This window comes from Fukomys damarensis, unplaced genomic scaffold (assembly GCF_012274545.1).
Source record: "Fukomys damarensis isolate Sample0158 unplaced genomic scaffold, DMR_v1.0_HiC HiC_scaffold_37, whole genome shotgun sequence".
NCBI lineage: Eukaryota > Metazoa > Chordata > Mammalia > Rodentia > Bathyergidae > Fukomys > Fukomys damarensis.
Window position 1 is genome coordinate 27943444 of NW_022900949.1, and position 5812 is coordinate 27949255.

Consider the following 5812-nt stretch of genomic DNA (forward strand, 5'->3'; position numbering starts at 1 on the left):
CATCTGCGCCTACACCGCAACCGCGTCCTCCTCCGACGGTCACCTCGGCCGGCGCCGTCCGTCTGATCCACCCGGGTTCCAGATGCTCCCAGGGCACCCGGTGCGGGGCGCTCGGTACATCTGTGTCCGCGGAGGAGGCGAAGGGAGGCGCTGTCGCTGGGGCGCCTTCCCACCCTGGGCACCGCGGTGATGCGTGGGGCTGCGCCCCTTTCCCTTAGCGCAGAAAGCCCCCACTTGTGCTTCGAGGCAGTTTCGTGTGTATTTGAGAATCCCTTGGGATAAAGTTCAGCGCGGGGTCGTCAGCTTTACGACCTTCCTCCCCCATGCCCTGTAAGAAGAAAGATCCACTTGAGTCATCTGCAGGAAAATGGATGCATCTTGAGACCACAGTGTCAAGTGAAATAATTCGGATACATAAGCTCCAATATCGCATCGTTTCTCTTATATGACGAGAAACTCAAAGTATAAATAAATGAAAGCAAAATAAAAGATCATAGGAGCCGGGTGTGGTGGTGCACGCCTGTAATCCCAGCACTCGGGAGGCTGAGTCAGGAGGACCACTGTGAGTTCGAGACCAGCCTGGGCTACATAGTGAGTTCCAGGTCAGTCTCAACTACATAGTGAGACCCTGTCTCAAAAACCACCCCCCCAAAAGTAATAATAATAATAAATAAAAGATCATAGGAGACAGGGAGAGAGATCTTTCTGAAATGGGTAGAGGACCAAGAGATGGCGGGGGTAGCTCAATTGTTCCTCCACCTGCCTCACCAGCACAAGGTCCCGAGTTCGATTCCCAGTACCAGGGAGGGCGAAGGGAAGGAGAGGAGGGAGGAGGTGACAAAAGAGTTGAGAGATGTGTGGTGCTCACGAACCCAGTCCGCACGAGGAACGTGAACACCAGCCCTGCAAACACGGACTTCGAGCTGTGCGGTGAGACCATCCCGCCAACCATGCAAGCCCCTTCTCACTGCCTGCAGTGTCAGGTCAGGTTGACGCCGGTGATGTCCACACACACGGAACAGCTGTGTGCTTCCCGTTCATTCCAGAATTCTAATCCACTTAAGAAACAGTGCGATATAATCTGCACGATATACAATTTAAATACTACACACTTTACATACACAATTCAGAGTTTCACTTACTAACAATGTTGCGTGGCCACCACGGCAGTCTAACTTTAGCGCATTCTCCTCATTCCAAAGAGAACTTCCTCCACGTGGACGCAGCCACTCTCCCCGTCCCAGGTAACTACTGGCCCGCTTTCTGTCTCTGAGCAGTTCCCTGTTCTGGGCATTTCCTACCAATGCGATCATGCACACGAGGTCGTCTGTGCATCTGTGCGGTGGGTGGTATCAGCATTTCCTCCCCTCTCGGTAACTAAACCATACCCCGTTGTGTCAGTACACTACATTTTGTTTATTCATCCTTCTGAATTTTTTTTTTGCTGGTGTGACTAATGCTGCTAAGAACGTTCATGTGCATGGTTATATGTGTAAATATTTTCATTTCTCTCATGTCCATACCTGGGGCGGATTTGCCAGATCACATGATGACGATGTTTTTGGTTGTTGTGCTTTTGTTGTACTGGGGATTGAACTCAGGGTTTTGGCACCGGCTACATCTCCAGACTTTCCCCATCCCTCCCTCCTTCTTTCTCGCTTTCTATCTTGAGATAGGATCTTACTAAGTCACTAAGTTGCTCAGCTGGGATCAGACTTGTGAACTTGCGGCCCTCCCGCCTCAGCCTCTCAGAGTGCTGGGACTACAGTCCTGCCCACCATGCCGTGCTGTAACGATGTTTTGGAGGAGCCTCGCAGAAGCCTCCATGACTGTCAAGCATGTCAAAGGGCACCATTTGTATAGAGCCACTGGCGACACATGAGGGCTCTACTTTTCCCACACCCATGGCAGCATTAGTGTCTTTTTTATATTAGCCAGCCACGGGGGTACAAAGCCATATCTCTTTGTTTTGATTTGTATTTCCTTTCTTATTAATCATGTTGGTCTTTTCTCATGTGTCTATTGGCCGTTCTCATGGCTTCTTTGCAGATGTCTATTTGAAACCTTTGCCCATTTTCTTGAGTTGCAACAGTCAGTTATGTATTCTTTATGTCAGTCTCTTATCAGATATATGACGTGCACATATTTTCTCCCATCCTCTAAGTTGTCTTTTTACTTTCTGGATGATGTTATTTAAAGCACAGTGTTTTTGTTTTTCTTTTAAGCTTCAATGATGTCCATTTTATCTGCTTTCTCTTTTGGTACTGTCAGTGATGAATTCAAAGCCATGAATTATTTGCTCCTAAGTATTCTTCTAAGAGTTTAACTGGTTTATCTCACATGTTAGGTCTGCTGTCCATTTTGAGTTCAGTTTTGAGTATGGTGTGAGGTAAGGGCCAATTTGCCTTCGGTGGGGAAATTCCCATAATTCACCAACCCTGGCTAAGGGGAATTCCACACATTGAATGGTGCAAACCAAGAGGTGATCTGAATATTTCCTAAAGTCTTCTGCAACAAAAGCTTTGTGATTTTTAAAACTTTGTCTGTGGTCAGTGAGATCTGTAAATATAAGAGGTTAAGCAACGTAAAATGAAATAATGTAACTCTCCAACACTTGGTCTTAACCCATTACTGAGTCAATCAAGTTAGTGAGCCATAACTCACATTTTAAAATTCAAGTCAGAAGTCAGATGGAAAGCAAACTATCATAAGGTAGCACCCGTGTTAAAGAGAGTTGCTTAGTAATTTTAATCATGTTGTGGTCTAGGAGTCGGTGTAAAATAGAGATCTTAACTGTGGGCCACATTTGTAAAAGTTGGGAAAACACTGTATGAGCTCCCAGTTGCAGAGCTGTTCCATTGCACAAGCATTTCATTTCCCTGAGTGCTCATCCTGCGCCAGGCCCTCTGCTAGGCACTGGGATAAGATGACAGCGAGCACATGGTCCCCACCCTACCGCGGCACACACAGCAGTGAGGCCACACGGGGCTCCGGCCTGACTCAGCTTTCCCCAACCGCAGGGAGCCCTTCCAAATACTGGCTTCTCTCTCTCTCTCTCTCTCTTTTTTTTTTTTTTTTTTTTTTTTTTTTTGCTATGAATGCGCGATGTTTATTTCCTTTGAGATTCACAGACAAGCTAACTGCCCCCCCCAGTAGAACTTTGCTCCCAGGTTCATAATCCATGCTTTGTTTATTGCACCAGGAAGGAAGTACAGCTCTACTAAGGAGAGTTGCATTGCTTTCCATTTTATTGCAACTGTATTGAAACTAGCCTCACCCCGTGGGCCTCAGGTGCTGAATAATAAAGTGTTATGTTACCTGTTAAAGATCATAGCAAAAAAATCGTCATTTCCCGAGGCTTCCCAAAAGAGGCCTTGGCATGAATAGTGACGTCTAGGCCTCTGCAGAGGCACCTGGGGGAGTGAGAGCTGCGCTCCCGGCCAGGTGCACTCAGTGTCCTGCTGTTCCCTCCTCCTCACCAGCCGGGCGCCGCTGACCAGTCTCTAGGCAGGATAAATTCCCAGGAGGGTTAGGAGATCCTAATTTAATTTAAAAAGTCATCACCAGTTCGCTGCGCTGTACAGAAACACACACGCGCGCGAGCACACACTTCCACAGGCACGTGTACTCTCTGAATGACCTTAACATGCTCCCACGTGTGATTTTTAAGTCCAGCGATGAAATTTTACCCGTAACTTCCTCGTTTTACTCTGAATCGTATTAAGGTCCTTTGCTTCACTTATCAAATGACTGGTCTATTGATTGCTACCAGTTCTTAAATAACAAAGCCAAGGTGGTAGCCCTTTTCTTCTAAATTCAGGTTGCTTGCTCTTTTCAGCGCACAGTTCTACCTATCTCAGCACTTATTTTGGTTTTGAGTGGTTGCCTATACACGAACATTCTGGAACATTTTAATTAAAGAATCCATAAGTAGGGCTGGCATGTAGCTCAGCGGTCGAGCGCTTGCCTAGTGCACATAGGCCCTGGGTTCCATCCTGAGGACACACACACACAAAAAAAAGGAAAAAGAAAAAGAAAGGAAAAGAAAAAGTAGCAGCAGCAATATAGTTTTGCATTGATCTGCAGAAAGCAAACAAAAAACAAAAGAATATGGAGACTACAGCTAAATTGGTTTTTTTTTTCTTAATGCCTTACCTTACAGCTTTTTAAATGTAATTTGCAAAAAACTGAAAGAAACATATTTTAAGGCCATTTCTTCAGTAATATTCTTTTCTGCAATACTGAATGAAATACCCCCTTTTCATTTTTAGTCATCTACTTTTTAAAAGGTTATTTTTCAGAATTTTAAAGCACCTACGGATCTGTGTGTGCGCACAATGCCAGGGCGGGGACTCAGGGACCTGTGTGTGTCAGACGCACTTCTCTACCAGCAGTAATGATATTTAATTTCAAGAAAATCCCACTTGGTGATGTTAGCAAGTTTGAGCTAGATTGTTTAAATTTTAAGCTTTTAATGGTTTGAAAACATTTTCATGACTCAGAATTACTTTTGATTTCCAGGAAATAAGAAGAGAATCCTTGCCTTACTCTCCCGATTTTCTTCCACCTTCTCCCTAGAAATGGACCTATCTCGAGTAGCTGATTCACCCCTGCATCAGAAAGTAAGAAACAGAGTGAGCCGCAGTTAGGAAGAGTCCCCACGATTACCGTGAAATGGCAAAGCTATCCTGCTTTCTGCCTTTCCCTTTGAAGAATTTTGTTTCATTAAGTACTGCTATAGCACAAAGAGATCTGACTTTTAGTTCTGTTCTTGAGGACTTGAGCAAGAGAACCCAGCTCTCTGACGGTTGCTTTCCTCGCTTACAGACCTACGACGGATGCTCTGCATTTCCTTGACGAGATAACTTGCTTTTCTCTGGTGCTGAGGATTAGTCCCGGGGCCTTGTGGGTGCCGTGCAAGCCCTCCTCCGCTGAGCTACACACCCATCTTTATTTCCCGTCGTACTGCTTTTCACTACCTGAACTTACATTTTCTAACTTTTACTTGTCTGTGGTCTCTGCCTTCCCACACCAGACTGCTAACTCTGTGAGGGCAGAGATAGTTTTCTGTTATAACCCCAGCACCTTGTGGATTATTGAAACAATAGTAATTACCACCGATTCAAACACCTTTCGGGTGCATTCTTATCTCTTATGTCTACCATGCTGACTAGGATTCATTTATGTAAATCCGAAGGTTCAGCACTGATATGAGCCTTCCTTCCTTCCTTCGTCATGCACCTATTTTTAGAAACATAATTTTGCTCTGAACAAGTAGCTGTGGTGCCAACTTCCCTCTTCACCCTTTGAAGTAGTGTTAACACCTAATTTCCGCCTCCCGGCTGAGAAGTCCTCAAGGGGAAAGCTCAGGACCAGGGTTCCCTCAGAGCAACTTCAGCCAGGCTGTTCCTGCGAAGATTTGTCAGTTCTAAATCTCCCTTTCCCCTTTGACATGAGGTTTTGTGCCCCCAGAGTCCTTTCTCACAAGCTTGAAGGTAAGAACGAGAGCCAGGCTGCCGACTCTTCTCAGAGTCCCGAGTGCAGCCGTGGAACGGACACCTAAAGGAACTGAGTCCATCCAAAGAGATGTGAAAGTCGGAGCCCCCTCCCGGGGCGCAAAGCTTGGGCCTCATGCATGCCCCACAGTGCTCTGCCCTAAGGCTGCGCGCCAGCCCTTTTGAAATTTTCAGTCAGTCTCACTAAGTTGACCTGAATCTCCAATGATGTCCATTTGTTTTCTCAGGAAGTTACAGGAAGACCATCTCCTTCAGGTCAACTTCTGCACACCTTCCCCTAGTGTGCAGAATTTTCA